This window comes from Podarcis liolepis, assembly GCF_965112155.1.
Source record: "Podarcis liolepis genome assembly, chromosome: 8".
NCBI classification, from domain to species: domain Eukaryota; kingdom Metazoa; phylum Chordata; class Lepidosauria; order Squamata; family Lacertidae; genus Podarcis; species Podarcis liolepis.
The window spans coordinates 43,681,742-43,698,682 of record NC_139560.1 but is presented as its reverse complement, the minus strand read 5'-3'; the positions used below and the strand labels follow the sequence as shown (position 1 = coordinate 43,698,682).

General features: G+C 41.1%; 1 protein-coding gene and 1 long non-coding RNA gene across 5 annotated transcripts in view; both read right to left on the bottom strand.

The window, feature by feature from the left end:
- Nucleotides 1–16,941, bottom strand: part of CDH2 (cadherin 2) — a 125,604-nt gene that overhangs the window by 68,540 nt on the left and 40,123 nt on the right. The gene's annotated exons all lie outside the window — the stretch shown is intronic.
- LOC310713688 lies at nucleotides 840–10,534 on the bottom strand. Its single transcript, XR_014529408.1, has 2 exons — nucleotides 5,655–10,534; nucleotides 840–5,296 (listed from the first exon to the last, which is right to left on the bottom strand). It is a non-coding gene; the product is annotated as an uncharacterized lncRNA (long non-coding RNA).

Genomic DNA, 16,941 nt, shown 5'->3' with positions numbered 1-16,941 from the left:
GGAAAGAGCCAGAAGGGGACTGTCCCAAAATATGAGTCTCCACCCTTGATTAATCCACATAGTCCAGGTCACAAACACACAAAATTGCAACAGTTTCATCTCTCAAGTTTTAAACAAAAAACAGTTTTAATTCTGATTTTACAAATAAACTATCATTTGCATTCAAAAGAATATGAGATGTATCTCTTTCTAGTAAGCTTCTTTATTTCCAAGCATATTGGAAGTGTGTAATCATCACAATAAACTCAATTTTCAGCTCTGTAAATAAACCATTTTCACAATACAGTTGTTTATTTTCATTAGTCTCTATGAAGAAAACTGTGAAAACTCAAAATGCTTTCATATTCCCTACAGCAATCTAAGCTGCTCTAACTACTATTTCCTAGCCACTGATGGATGCATTATAAAATCATAGAACTCTAGAGTTGGAAGGGACCACGAGGGTCATCTAGTCCAACCCCCTGCAATACAGGAAACTTTGGCACCAAATGGGACTTGAACCCACAACCATGAAATTAAGAGTCTCATGCTCTACTGACTGAGCTATCCCAGCTCAGCTTGTATTTAAAATGGGCAGGATCAAAACATTTACACAATTAGTTATTTGCACCCAGAATTGCCTTGGTTCTGTACTTCTCAAACAGCAGCTCTCATTTCCACAATGTAAACAACTTTGGAAATGGAGAGAGCCTTCCAAAGCAGTTTGTGATATGTCCTGGAACATGTCAGTGATGTAGGGTGGAAAAAATTAGCGGGTCTGAAAGCTGTAATTTACTTTTTTGAGGGGAATACTCTATGAAGCTTATTCCTCTCTCTCTCTCTCTTTCTCTCTCTCTCTCTCTCTCTCTCTCACTCTCTCTCTCTCTCTCACACACACACACACAGAGTGCCATGGTAAACAGAGAGCAAACTAAAATATAAAATATGCATATTTTCAGAATGTTAAATTAGATCCCAACTTATTAAGGGCATTTGGGGGGTTTTCTGTTATATGTGCATCAAAGTCTGCTGCTAAAGGGGAAAATAATCAATGAACATTCCTAAACTGGCTCTTTGGATTCCAGACCATATCACAGTAAATTGACTCAAATCATTCAACAACTACTCATATCCTGCTAGGGAGTTTTTAATCTTCTTCAATGATTACTCATAACTGGGGTAGATTTATCCCAAATCTAAGAAAATAAGTTGAAATGAAAGTCAAAAGTTGCCACTCTGATAATAGAAGTGAACTAGTGGTAAGATTAGGAAGAGGAATTATATCTATTCCTACTTAGCATAAAGTCTGTAAGCACACTGGTAGAAGAGTGTGAAGCTGACAACTGCTACAGGATACCGATCACATCTTAATGTATTTAATTTAGTGATCACGTATACCTTTTCTACTGAGAAATATATTTTGAAAGCAGAATTGTTAGAAAATCCTCTCTCTTTTTTCCCTCTTGAAGGTTTGCCATAATGCTTTCTGTCACCTCCATTTTATTTGCAGACTGCTGCATTTCCTGGAACATGGAACTCTGGTAAATGTCATTCATACTTTTGTAACTTGGAGGACCAATTATCACAATGAAGGCTACATAAGAATATGGTTGAAAATGGTTCAGAAACTTCTGAAAGCCTGCTGCATCCTGTGCTATCCGTTGATGAGGGCAGGGAGATAGATGGAAGCATATGCATTAATTATCAGCCAGCTGCACCAGTGCTGGCCAATGGTCTAATGAAGTCCTTCATAGGCCTTTGTAGGAATACCTTAAGGAATAGCTCCCCATATAAGCCCTCACATCCTTTTAAGATCACCTCTAGCCTTTCTTCTCATTTTCACATGGGAAACAGTGAAATAAAGTACACGTGTGAAATGTCAATATTACAATGTCAGAATGATGCCTAGTTTTGAAGGGCTTTCAAATACTTAATTGAAAACGAAATAGCAAGGTCACGGCTTGAAGACTTTGGCCCTATTCATGTATCCATAAGGGATGGGGAAGGTGGGCGCGAGAACACTTAGCTCCATACCTGGTGACTGTCTGCAGTGGGGAAGCCTCCTAGACTTGGTAAGAATCTCCAGACATTTTAGAACCTTCGTTTCATAGGGATCCTTGCATGAATTGAGGAAGTCTCCCAGATTCAGTCACTCTCCAACTTGTGGATAGTGACTAGGGTGGTGAGGGGGTTGGAGTCCATGGAGCAAACGTGCTTGTGTCTACTCGTCCCCCTCACATTTTAAGTTGTCATAATTAATGCCTGAATAGGGATTGAATCATCTTGGGTATTACACCACATATTTAAGCCACATTTAAAGCACACAGCTTCCCCCTCCCCAATGACCCAGGGTAACTGTGATTCACCTCCCACAGAACTACAATTCCCACCACTCTTAGCAAACCTTAGTTCCCAGGATTCTTTGAGTGAAGCCATGCCCCTTAAATGTACAGTACTGATGTGACCTGAATCACTCCTTGGCCTGAACAGCGCATGAAATTTGTCTAGAAGTTACCGCTTCAAGCAAATTATGCCCCCTCCGTTCTGTATTTGTATGCTGAAATGAGGGCTTCACAATATTCTTCTACTTTTTTTAAAATCAGTCTTTACATGTAAACTTCTGCTTAGCCGCCTTGCATGCTGTCATACATTGCAACTGGCCAGCAAAGCATCTATTTTCCTTTGAAGCGTATCTGCAGGAGAAGAGCTAACAGTTTGATTCAAAAAGGAGCTCTCCGCTTCAATCAGCCTTGTGGCACTCAGCGGTGCTACTGAGGCCACTGAGAAGCTTTTAAGGTGTGAATTCTATTATACAAACCTCAATTAAGGAGGTGGTTTAAGGTTTAAGGTTCCCAATTCTTTTTGATGGAATCTGGAGTAGAAAGGGGATGCATGGAGAGAAGGGGGCAAGTTTGGCACTGGCAGATAAAACAAAATCCATTGTTCTTCTCTTTCAATTCTCCACTCTTTTGCTTTCAGGAATCAAAAATGGTCGCACCTGAGGTGATACGGGCCTGAATGACAGAGCGAAGAAAAGTTTGTCTTAAGAAGGCATAGCCAGGTTCTAACTTAACGATTGGGAGAAGGTATTTCAGAGTAACACAGGAAGCTGCCTTATACTAGGTCAGATTACTTGTCCATCAATTCCGTTTTTCTATCCTGACTGGCAGCGGCTCTCCATGGTCTCAGATACAGATCCTTCCTATGCTCTCCTACTTCCGGGATGAAGAAGCTGTGGCCCTCCAGGTGTTGCTAGACTACAACTCCCATCAGTCCCACCCAGGCTGCCCAGTTGTCCAGCAACATCTGAAGGGCCATGCTTCTCCATTCCTGTGCTACACAATCCTTTTAAATGATGACACCATGGACTGAAATTTGGCCCTTTCACATGGAAAGTTTCCGCTCTATCAATGAGCTATGCCCTCTCTCTTATTCCTCTGCAGTTGAGGTTGCTAGTAACAACAACATACAGGTCTGGGAAAATATTGGAAAACAGAGTGGGTGGGCCAGAGGAAATGTGAAAGGCTGTGAAAAGAAATTTTCTCCTTTCTTTCACAGTCATTTGAGAAACCCAAATTGACAAATAATATCGAAATACATTTTTGCTGTTATTCGGACGTCTGCTTCCCAGTGTTGCCAAACAATTATTTAAACGATGGTGTTGGCTTCTACTTAAAATTGATAGCATCCAATGTAAAAGCAACAACAAAATTAAGACTCCAGCTGAAGTGCAAGCAAGCTGAAAAGCTCATCTCTACCTGTGTAAATCTTTGTTTTTCAAACTATTCATTAAGAATTGCAATCAAGATATATATTACTGTATGGCACTTGAAGAACTGAGTACTGCTTGTTCTGGCATCAACAGGCTTTCCTGAGCAGCAGGATTGCTGGTTCTTCCGCATTACAGCAGCAGATCTGCTTTAGCAGATCCTTGACTGGAATAAGGCTGGTAGACTGTTCAGAATTAAATGAATGGCCCATTTCCTAAAGATTATGTTCTTCTCCTTCTGGAAAGTCAGCCCCTGATTCAGTGGTGGCTGGCGAGCTGGGGCAGAGAGTAGTAAGCAGCCACTGTCCTCAAGCAGGAACTCAGGGCAAGAGGGTGCCAAAGTGGTGAGCAACGCCTGAGCTTGGAGCTATTGGCTAGTTATTGCATGCATGCTGCATGTTTTTGTCTGAACCAGCCCTGCCTCTGCTTCTACTAAAGTACAATAAAACATCATGCTCAGCAGCTGCTTTAATGTAATCTGTCTACCCCATCTGACCAGTCATTGCAGTCACAATTAGCAACTAACACCTCAATTGTAAACATGCCCATTTAGAAGCAGGAAAGAAGTAAGAAGAGAAGGCATGCTGAGCAGTGTGGCAGACAGACCAAAGGATTTTGGTGCTTCCACTCCTTCAGCTCTTCCACCCATAGGCTTAATTTAAAATGATGAACTTGCACCTAAGTTTGCTCAATTCTTCTTCCTCCCCACTCCATTTTCCTTTTGTGTCATGTCTTTTTACATTGTAAGCCTAAAAGGAAGAAACATCTGTTTGAAGAAGTGACCTGTAAGGAGCTCTGGGGACCTTTACTGACTGAAGAGGGAGATAAAATGTCATCAGCAGCAGCAACAGCAGCTTCCCTGTCAATGGGCTAATTTTCATTTGAGCTAAGAAAAGGGCAACACACCATGCATGTAAGTAGACAATTGCCAAGAAAGCCCAACAGAGTCACATTTGACTTCAAAAGAGGAAACTTCTCAGAAATAAGGAAACTGTTAAAAAGGAAGCTGAGAGACAAAGTCAAGAGGGTCAACTCTCTCCAGAACTCTTAGAGGCTATTAAAAACCACAAAATTGAAACTGACCTCGGATATTACCCACAGTTCAGGAAAACATTTGCCCAAAGGAGAACCAACAAGCAACACAAACTCTGCCTGATCCCCTTTTACGGGGGAGGAAGGAAAGTTTCCTTAGGGGAGCCACTTTGGCCTGGAAGTCCCCTGTTTTGAGCTAAACCAATTCTTCTTCCCCTCTTCAACTCCCCCTTCCTTTCTTGAGAAGAGTGAGGAAGTGGGGTGAACTCTAGTGCCTTCCTGGGACTGTGAGGTCATCTGGGACTCTAATGCCATCACTGCTCCTCAGAAGAGGACATTCCTTCACACCCATTAAATTAATCAGGCCCTCCTGATAATCCCCCCCCCCCTGCTGTGAGGGGTCCATATCTGGCTTGGATGTGCTTTTTGAGAGAGGAGGGAGGTCAAAGAAGTCTTTCTTCGTTCAAGTTACAAGGCAGAAGAAAACTTCCTTAATTTTAAAATACTGCTAAACTCCTGTTAGGGACGCGGGTGGCGCTGTGGGTAAAACCTCAGCGCCTATCGTCAGGTCGGCAGTTCAAATCCCCACGACGGGGTGTGCTCCCGTTGCTCGGTCCCAGTGCCTGCCAACCTAGCAGTTCGAAAGCAGCCCCGGGTGCAAGTAGATAAATAGGGACCGCTTACTAGCGGGAAGGTAAACGGTGTTTCCGTGTGCTGTGCTGGCTCGCCAGATGCAGCTTGTCACGCTGGCCACGTGACCCGGAAGTGTCTTCGGACAGCGCTGGCCCCCGGCCTCTTAAGCGAGATGGGCACGCAACCCCAGAGTCGGACACGACTGGCCCGTACGGGCAGGGGTACCTTTACCTTTTTAAACTCCTAATACTTGGCTGCTGTCAAAACAAGTCTGGGAAAGAATTGGACCCCCCCCCCCCTACAGAGAAGCCAGGCAGCAAGATGCTTATGCCTTCCAATCTGGTGGGTGGTGCTATCCTAGAGGATACTGACCTGCCCTCCTGCCCCTTCTCAAGAGAAAAAAGCTATGTACAATACTTAAAACTCCAAACAAACACACACTGTTTATGGTTGTTCAAGTTCACCAGTGCCTTACAGTTCTGTTCCTGGCTATGTTCTCATCTAATTAGAATTTCCATGTCCTCTGGGCTTGCCGAATTCCAGTTACCTTCTTTTGTGTTAAGAGACTAAATATGTTAATTTACATCTAATTAATGGAACCTGAGTCATAACGAGTTCTTTTCTTTTCCACATGCTTTGAATATTGAGTGTCTAAAACAACCAATAGGGTGAGTTTTTTTAGTCCTTCTTCATCCTAACTTTTTACAGCACAATGCTCTGATTCAAGCTTTCTACTTTGCATATAGTCAAAGGGTTGGAGGTTATCCACATTGTGGAATTCTTAAGAGGGAGTGTACAAAGGGATTTAGCAGCATGCCACCAGCTTTAATATTTCAGCAAAGCAGCCATGTTGAAACAGGAGGGCTCAGTGACTCGTCCCTTGGAATGTGTCAAATCCCCCTCCACCTTTGAAATGGTATCCTTTTACCAGTTACTGAATTTGATAGCATTCTTTATGAGGCATCCATTTCCATACAAAAAGAGACAAAGGGCAGGATGAAAGGCAACTCAGAAGCAGAGCACACAGAGACTATGTAATGGTGAAACGAAAAGCATTATAATGCAGTTCTATCACTTGTCCATGTAATGTTAGACTGTAAATACAAGATCACTATTTTTTTTTAAAAATGGAAGTGTCAACAGCTGCATTGCATGCAGAAATCCAACAGATGCAGAATTCGTCAATCCATATCCTAGAAAAAGCTTTAACTACTGAGCTTTTGGATTTAATATAATGATACCGTCCATATGAAAAAGAAAAAATATCAACCCTAGTAAAAACTTGGTTCAATGCTTTAAATGAAAAGTTCAGTATTAAATACCAGTATCAGGCTGAAGATTTAAAACAGCTTATAATGATTATTTTTATTATTATTTTAAAAATAATAAATAAATAAATCCATAATAAAATGAAACCCACTCCGTATTTTGGTATACAGTATTTGTTTTTCTAACACTTTTAAAAAATATATATTTCTAATTTGAGTGTGAGGGTAAGCAGTTTTTGATTTAAAAAATCTATTCCGCAACTGCAGAAGTACTTGGCATGGGCAAAACAAAACTGCAACATAAAACAGTGACTTGAATTTTCCCAATTGGCTCTACATATCAACTGACATATCAAACACTTTTGCCAAAATGGTAGGCTGAACTCCAACTTATCATTATCATACTGGATTACTGATGGGTGGGTCTGTTTAAATAGAGCTTTTTTGTTTTGAGTCTCAATGAAATTCTATGTTTGCTTGCTTGGAGGGAGTATGCTTCTGAACACCAGTTGCTGGAAGCCAAAGGAGGGGAGAATACTTCTGGGCTGCCCACAGACAGCTGGTTGGCCAATGTTTAGAGTAGGATGCTGAACTAGATGGGTGATCTGCCTGATCCAACAGACTTTTCTTATAATCTTATGTCCCCACTGTATACTGACTTGCATTCCAAAGCAAAATCACCCAATTCACAGCTCCCAAAGTAGAAAGCACGTCAGAACATGGTAAACCCTAGAATCCATACTCCCATCAAATAGGAACAAGTGGTCCGACAACTGCCTCCATTTTTTAAAAAAAGAATCTGACCCTTTTACCATTTCTTCAGAGTGGGTACGAAGTGTGATACCTGTTGTGCACATTTAAAATGTATGTGCCTGAAAATGTTCCTGGTAGGGTTGGGATGTCATGATGTGCTGTCTCTGCTAGGGGACAGGGCCAGTAAAAAAAAATGGTTTCCTGTTTTCCACACAATGTCCTAATGGTTAATGAAAGCAAGAGGAATAAACAGCAATCCCGAGATCATCTTGCTAGATTAATTTTTTTTAAAAAACACACCCTAGAGACCATTTTGTGTGGATCTGAAAATAGGACCCAACATAATTTCAGTCAGGAACATGCAACGTAGACACAGAGCGCATTAATACTGTTCCCTGATTCCCCAAGTGTGCACAGGATTGCTGGTTTATTTGTGGTTTTATCTGAACGCAGCTTTGGGGAAGGCAATATAAAATCATGTATATAAATAGAATAGTATTAATTTATCAAGCACTTCTAAAAATACAGTAATGTGGTCATGTGCACACAAGCTGTTCACTGCCAAACACTGAACATGCTGAACTAGAAAAGACTTTAAGATCCTTTTATAAGTTCTCTTCCTTAAAGTGTTTACACAGTGTTAGAACCAGATTTTTAAAATCTGAAGTCTTTTAAATAACTGAACATACTGAAATGCAATGAACTGGGGAGTATATCCAGAAGTATTAATTTCCACTAGTCATTACAAACAGCCACCAGTAATAAATTTGATTATAGATTTTTATGATTATGATTGATTAGCTGCTTTACTCATAGAAATGACTCAAAGTCAAAGTGACTTACAAACAGAAAAGAAAAACCAATTACAATAAACACAATCAATAAAAATAAAAGAAAAATCTAGCAGATCCTGTCCCACCAACAAAGGCCACAAAACTCTTCAAATTAAGGCTTAAAAGCCTGGGTAAAAGGAAAAGCTTTTGCCTGGCACCTAAAACTAGATAAAGTTGGCACCAGGCAAGCCTCCCTGGAGAAGGCACTGTGAAAAGGGCCATTCTCATGTTGCAATCCTCCATTATCCCTCATGGAGGGGGCACACACAAAGGGCCTCCGGCAACAATTGCAGGGTCTGGGTTGGTTCTTGTGGGGTGAAGTGGTCCTTGAGGTATTGGGATCCTAAGACAAATAAAGATTTGTAGGTCAAAACCACACTTTGAACTGAGTCAGTCGGGCCAGGTTTGATGTTATGTACTCAATACTATCTTGCTGCAGTGAATTCTGCACCACTGAATTCTGCACCAGCTGAAGTTTCCAAACCATCTTCAAAGGCAGCCCCACATACAATACATTGTAGTAACATTTCCTCATGCACAACAATCTGGCGGCTGCATGCCAGTGGTGAAAATTGGGCACAGCAGTGGATGGGATTGTTACTTTTGTACAGTACACTACAGTCCAGTCATGCAAATCCAAAGTTTCTACACCAGCCACACCCATACATCTCTCCAGCCAGCCAACCAAGCAAACAGCATTACAGTGGTACCTCTAGTTGCGGACTTAATCTGTTTCTGGGTGCCATTCGCATCCCGAAAAGTCCGCAACTAGAGCGCCTCTTCCGCGCATGTGCATGCCGCGATCGAGCGCTTTGGCGCATGCACGAAGCGCACAGATCACTTCCGTGCATGCACGTGTGGCGAACCCGGAAGTAAACACTTCCGGGTTTGCCGTGTTCCTAAGCTGAAAGTCTGTAACAAGAGCGGAACGCAACTAGAGGTACCACTGTACTGCAGTTTAAGGAAACATTTTAGCCACCAAAAGAGGGCAGGAAGTAGGTCTGGGTGAAGCCTGGCCTAGAGGCTCGACAGAATGACCTGGAAGGCCATGTCCTGTCCCTAGATCTGAGGTTCCACACCCCTGCCATATTTCTTAGATGCTTTGTGCGCATGTTTCCAAACAGTCTCAAGAGACAGCATACTATAGCTAAACTTGATTTTCAGGAGTTAAAGCTAGCATTTTGGTGCAAGAGCCAGGTATTTATAGAAAACACATTCTAGAACAGCAGATATCCTAATTATTCAGAAGAGGGAAAGAGTGGAGGAATTTAAGCAGATTTCTTCTCAGAACAAAATGCAGGGCAGAAAGAGCAAGTAGTTTCGGGCTAAAAACGTGCTCTTGATCAGCCTCCTTACAGAACTTGGTGGAATATGCAATTTTTACTTTGTGGAGTTTTGCTTTTCATCTCTAACTGAAGCAGAAGTGAAAGGGCAACATGGGATTTGTAGGTCGTATGACTGAGCCAAGTAACAGCTGACTGATGATCTTTGGTTCAAAAATGTTGTACGTTAACCAGCAATACTGAAGTAAAAAATTATCCTGACTAAGTCTACATTCTACAACAGGGTGGCTGACCTGTGGCCTTCTGGATGTTGCTGGACTCTCAACTCCCATCAGTCCCAACCAGCATGGCCAATGGTCAGGGATAAAGGGAACTGAAGTCCAACAATGTTTGATGGAGCACACATTAGTCACCCTGTTCTATGGGGACAAAGGTGAAATATCACATATACATGCACAAGACTGGCAGTAGTTTCTTCTGTCAGTTATTTGATTATCTATTTATCTATCTAGACAGCAATTCTAGTCCTAACTGGAGGTAGGCCCAACCAACTTTAATGGGGCTTATTTCCAAGTGGACTTGGACAAAATTGTACGGTTTGTTAAGCTGAGAGTCTATTCCTTGCTTGTAGTAATCTTTTGGAAACATCTGTCAAATGGGACTCATTCTCAAGACAAGGCTGATTTGCTTTCATTTTTCTTTTAACTCTAGACTTGAAGGACTTCTTACTTACTTGTATGACCTAAAACAAGTGGAAGAAGTATATCTCTGTTAATCAATGCAGCTGTGGTGAAACTTAGTAAAAAAACCACATACACACACACACACACACACACACACACCCTTCCTTTCTTCAGTACCACTCAGATGTGGCCCTTGAAGGGGTCACTGCTCAGGCTGGCCCACCTGCCACCGTTTAAGCCAGAGATGCCTGCACACTGCCATGTCTGCTGCTATGGCTCTTGCTACAAATTGCAAGGCATCTGATGAGGCATCAGACACACAGGCAGAGGCCTTGGCTAGCTTTGCTATTCCTTGCTTAACATCGACAAACTCTGGTGGAACCTCAGTCACCCAGATGTAGGCCGCCCTGACCATGTAAGAAGCTGCAGCTGAGATTCTAATGGCTAATGCAGAAGCTTCATGTGACCTGTGCAACAAAACCTCTGCTCTTTTATCTTCAGAGTTCCTGGGATAATCCAGCCCATCTCTGGAAACCATGGAACCATGCGCAAGGGAACATCTATGAGAAGAACATCAGATGCCTGTAAGAAGTGTGCAATTAGCAGTGTGTAGACTATCACACTAAATTTTCTGATGACTGGGAATGGGAGGCATGCATGCGGTCACTAGGAGCGATAAGGCTAAGAAAGTTTAACTTTCCATGGCTGCACCTGTGGATGAGACTGAAGATTAATATTCCTTGCATATACCTGTAACTAACACAAAAATCCACAACCTATCTGAACTAACATTTTAGGATTTCAGTTATAATTGGCCCATTGATTGCAATAGGATTAAACTAGACATTGGGCATAGCACCCTTCCAAATGGCAGCCCTAATGAGACTGCTCTGATTTGACTTACCTATTTAGCGAAGGATCAAACCCAATGCCTTATCTGCCAAAAGTTGTGGCAATTGCTATGAAAACCTAGGTGAAAACCTACAGACCAGCCAATTTGTCTGCATGAAAAATTCCTCTCTAGCCCCAAATAAGGCAGCAGAGTATTCCATAGCAGGGTCTAACAGGCCCTGGCCCGCTCACCTTCAGGCCAGACCAACCGAAACAGGTAAGGAAGGCATGGAATCCAGTGACAATCTGAGGTTGAGGCTAGGTGTGGTTTTGATTCAAAACTTTTAGGCAGACCTGGTTGAGAACTGCCAACTCCAGGTCTGCCATCACAGCCACACCTCCCTATACTAACCAGATTGGCCTGTTTGAAACAGGTACCACACAGCTGAACATACGACCATGGGTGGAAGCATGAGCATCCCCATAACAGCTGTGTAGGGTTAACTGGCAAGGGGCAAACTACTGCCTTGCCTACAAACTGCCACTCCCCAAGACTTATAGGTAAGCGGCAATTCGTAAATGCAGTGGTTCCAGTGTACCAGAAAGTAAATTTCTTCTAAAACTGTAAGACCTAAGTAAGCTGGTGAAAAGTTTTATAAGAAACAGTGAAAATGAGGGGAAATCCCCACCCACCCACCTCAAACAGAATAAGTGAAAACAATCTCATGGGATTATAATTAGCTGCTTTGGAGCAACAAGGAGTAGGATTAGGTGAAGACTACCAATTAGACGTGTTGTCCAACAAAGCATCTTTCCTAAAGCTATTGACTACAGTTCTATCCTAAAGGAACTGCTGGCTCACAACAGGAATAATTTTCTCCAGAGCACACACAGAATCAACCCCACAATTCTTCCCCCCCCCACACAAAAAGTAATGACAGGATTCTTGCTTTGCTGACCTCAGTGATTCTCCCTCTGTGATGCCTCCCTTTTAGGACAATGAGGGGCTATAGCTGGAGACACAAGAACTAGTCAGTTGGGGCTAAAATAACTGGTGTATATGATAAAAGTATATGGCTAACTCTGCGGCACTTTCCCAATAATAGAAGAATGCATTATGAAATATCTACCAAACAAAGAAACAGCCCAACACACTGTAAATTTAAATCTCTTTAGCATATGCCTTCATTAACTTTTTCCTCTCATTGTAATCAGTGAGTGGAATTTTTAGCCATGGGAGGAAGGCAAACCATCGAGTATCCAGCTAAACAACTCCAGCTGTCAAGATAGTAAACAGATGAAATGCAATCCTGCACACTTGGGACAGCGCCAGTTCGAAGGTATCTTGATAGGCTGCTACTCAGTTTTTAATCAAACAGCTGCTGCCAGACTATTCAGAGCCTATTATAAGAGTCAACCTCAACAGCACACCAAACACAAGGGATTATCAAAATCAAGTTTGTTCTAAACATTTTACATCTAAGGGCTGCTTGCTGTTCTCGAATCACAACCGTGCCTTGGGTCTGGCAATCCACAGCAACATTCTTTATCAACAATTCAGTGACATATCTGTGCCAGACAATACATTAGGATAAGGCAGACTCACTTGCCCTGTTTCCCCTCCAGGATTTCTGGTTGACATTTTGTGCATTCATGAATGCAATCTAAACTGGCAAGACTCCGACTTGCCTTAATGCTTCCTCAAACAGGTTTAATAAACACATATTATTTGTAATCATTTCAGTGTAACGTCTCACAAATTAATACCCCTCTCCACACTTGAGCTGTTCCCCCAAACAGCTACCGAAAAGAAAAGCTGTGCGTCAGTGCAACCAAATAACATATTTCTCTGAAAGCTCATGCAGTAATTTTGGGCACAAATCAGGTAAAGTGAAGTGCTTTAAAGTTCTACTGACCCCACTGAGCCTTAGGACAGAGCTTGCTGTAACAGAAACACGAGGCTGCCACTATAAAAGTATGTACAAATGTGACACAACATCATATTGGTTCAAGATTCTTCATTTCAATAACTGCCTTTCACTCAAACCACAAACTGATGGGGAAATGTGGAGAACCAAAGTTGAGATTGGATAAATGATAAACTGAGAGAAACCAAAATTGACATATTCACCCATCCCTACTTACTAATGGCTGGAAGTGAGGGCAATAGAGGCAATTTCTCCAGCAGTCTTATAAATGAAGAACAGAACGAAAGTTCAAGTGTGTTACATAAATTTTCAAGTATGTTTCATAACTGGCTTATTTATGCCAGAGTAGTTTCTGGTATGTTGTGGCCAGTGAGGTGCTGTTAACAAAAGACACCTTTATGCATGAGGGAAGCATATTGAACTGGAGTGTTTTACACTGTAGTGTACTGCACTGTACTGAAATACTTCAAGTACTTAGGAAAACTTGTATATATTACTAGTAGTTGTAGTAGTAGTAGTAAAAATGATTCTAGCATTGTAAATAATAATAGTGGGGCTTCTGGGAGAGGAAGATGGCAGACTGGATGTGTTTTGTTGACAGTACACCAACAGAGATAATTATGTGGTGATTAATGATAGGTAAGCCATAAATCTTGGTTATCACAGTCCACCTGGGAAGACAGAGAGAACAGGGATCAACCTCTGATGCTCTGAAAAAGCTGCTTTCCATGCCAGGAGACTGAAAAGTTTCGAGAGACTCAGAGCTGGATAAGTGACCTAGAGCAGAGGAACTTCAATCATTATGAGGGGAAATGAATGAATTTGAGATGTCTGGGTCTGAAGACTGGGAAAATATCACCTAGCAGAAGGAGGAACACCTGGATATCATCCTGCAGTGAATTCTTTCATTATATATATCTGTCAGTTTATGTTTACACACACGCACACACACACACACACACACACAAACATACACACACACAAACTGACAGAAAACCGGAAGCCCTTTTTATTTCTTCCTCCTTTTTCCACTACTTTTATTTTCCTGCTTCATTTTATTGTTCTTTTGACTTGCTTTTTTTGGTGTCCTCTACTCTGGGTTACACACATGAAGGTGATAGCTGGCTGGTAAAGGACCTTGTGTGAGAGGAAGGGAAGGGAAGATCTGCTAGGGTGGGAGGCTGGAAGAAGAAAGGGAAGCTCCCAGGTGAGAGCTGGGAGGGTACATGCCCTCCTACGTGCAACAAGGATTAAGCTCTATCTTTGAGAGACAGCTTTGTATTTACTTCACTCTTTTCTTTTTATTTAGATTAGTTAGTTTTTATTGTATTGCATGATGGGAAAGTTCGATAATAATTTATGGTAAATAATAATAATCATCCAATATTATTATATACAGAATTCCTAGCCATAATTGAAGGTAGCAAGTGAGAAGGTAACAGTATCTATATTGCATATGGATGTTGGAGGGAATGTATACAAGGAAGTGTATCAAACAAAAATATTATACAAAAATATTTGGATAAAAGAATTAAGTTCCTACAGGGGAAGGATGCTGCAGTGAACAAATTCAAGTTATCACCATTCAAAAAACAAAGGTGTTTCTCATCCTCAGTAAAAACCATTACTCTCCCAAAACAGGACAGTTCTATTATCAGCTAATGTCATCAAATAAGGCTTCAACAGAGCTCATGGGAAGTCCCAAGAAAATTACTTGTCCTCTGAGCAAGGCTAGAGGAGATGAAACTGAGGACCTAAAACATATTTCTAGGTGTCTCTTCCTCTCTCCTGGTTGATCACAATACCCATCTGCTTGATAGCTGTTTTTTTTTTATCTAGGTATATGGCTTTTATTGACATTATGAGAAAACAGTGTACTCCAGGCTAAGATAACTACAAGGCTGACTCTACAAATGCCAAAAAGTAAAATGAGAAAGAGAATAAACAACATACAACTTCTTCGTTAACCCTGCAATCTTGTTCAGAAAATGACTAACCCCTTGAGTTACATGCCGAAAGCATATTCTGAAGTTATGCCCACAAATATTTAACCAACTAGACAATTACAGCTTTAGGAGACAACAAAAGCAAACCTAAAACCTAAGCCACGGACCTTGAAAGGAACTCTGATTGTTAAATGAAGGAGATAGCATCCCATTTGAACCTTTTCACCATCTGTAATCATGGCACAGTTGTTCTTACTGTTGTTATGACAAAAACAGACATCCACAAATACACTCACCAGATATCTAGGGGGAAATCTTAGAACAGGCTTGTGTAGGAGAACAGACCTCCCCTCACTCCAGAAAAGAAACTTCAACAACATCACTCAATGGCACTGCAGCTGCTTTGGCACCTTAAAACGTGAATTTGCAGTACCACATTTGCTGGCAAAAAAATTTTTTTAGTAAAGTGTAATGGTGGTTCCCACAGATGAGGCTCACTGAGAGAGCTGTGAGTACGAGGCATCCAGGCTTTCTTGTGCTCCGGAGTAGGATAGGATCTAAGACTGGAATGGGAATGAGGCTGCGCTTAAAAATGATGATTTTTAAATGACCATTGGATATTTGCAGAAATTGCACAATTGTGAATTAGGCTGGGGGGAGTCACCTAACACTACATTCCACATTTTACTGAACCCAATAGCAAAACTCTCTACCACTCTCTGAAGTGACCAACCTTTGGCTTGCCATATGCTGCTGGACAACTGCTTGTATCTTCCCTGACTATAATGGGAGCTGTAGTCACAAGAACACCTGAAGGGCCACAGGTTGCTCTTATTTAGAAGAATTTATATACCATTTACTCATCAAAAACTCTAAGCAATTATCCATCCTTGCTACAGAAAAGTTGCTTGACCCTCATCCAGTAAGACATTAGTGTTGCTAACAATGTCTGCTTTATACAGTGCCTTATATGGATTCTTTAATTTTCAGCCAAGCTATTTCATTTATTTAAAAATATTTAGGGTTGCCTCCCTGCGAAAATGCCCTGCCAAAGTAGTTTACCATCAAAATAAATGTAAAACCGAAATAGTACAAAATTTTAAAAAAAATTATCATTTTATCACCACCATCATATTGCCAGCAGTATCTTATTCCTTTTGTCAATATTTTTATTTAGTATAGCGGAAAGTCTATGAGCTGCAGGAACTGCCCTGTTTCTCACTTTTTTAAGGCTTTCCCAACACCAAATCTGAAGCAAAATATATAAGCAAGTTTTTATGGGCAAGCACTGGGGATTATTTAAATTAAGGTCAGATTTCACTTTCTAGTCTTTTAACAAATATCAAATCCAGGTAACAGCAACAGATGAGGAAAGACGACAAACAAATAAAGCACTCCCTCCTCTAGTTTTTAAACTAATTGGTGCATCTTAATATCTAATGAGAATTATTTAATGGCACTAGAAGTGTTCTCTATCACTCAAGTTTTATTTCTAGCCTTTTCTCAGCAGTTCGCCATATGGAATACAAAACTGGAATATTATGCTTTTAATTATAACTTTTGGTTTCTTGTAATGAGACTCATTGAGTAGGAAATGGTTACAGATGGCTGAATCGTATGGTGTTCTCAACTGCTGAAAGATTTGGAAAAATATATTCTACTCACTGTTGGATTTCATAGTTCTAGGAACATCAACAGTTAGTAGCTATACCAATGTCAGAGTGCAGCTGTCAGTAGTTACATTAAGTAACTGTCTGCTAAAACCAGGACAACATTTATGTTCAGTGTTGACATCTGAGGAAGGGGATAAAACTACTTTCTGGGATTTGAGGAAGAGGTTAGAACCCACCTTCCTTCCTTGTCATCACAATGGAAGCCATAAAAGATCATTAGTTGCTACGGAAAAAGAAGAGATAAAAAAACAGTTTTTCACACACAGATTATTATTAAACCAGTCTATGGCTGTGTGAACACATAATGCTTCATTATGGTTTGTTTTAATT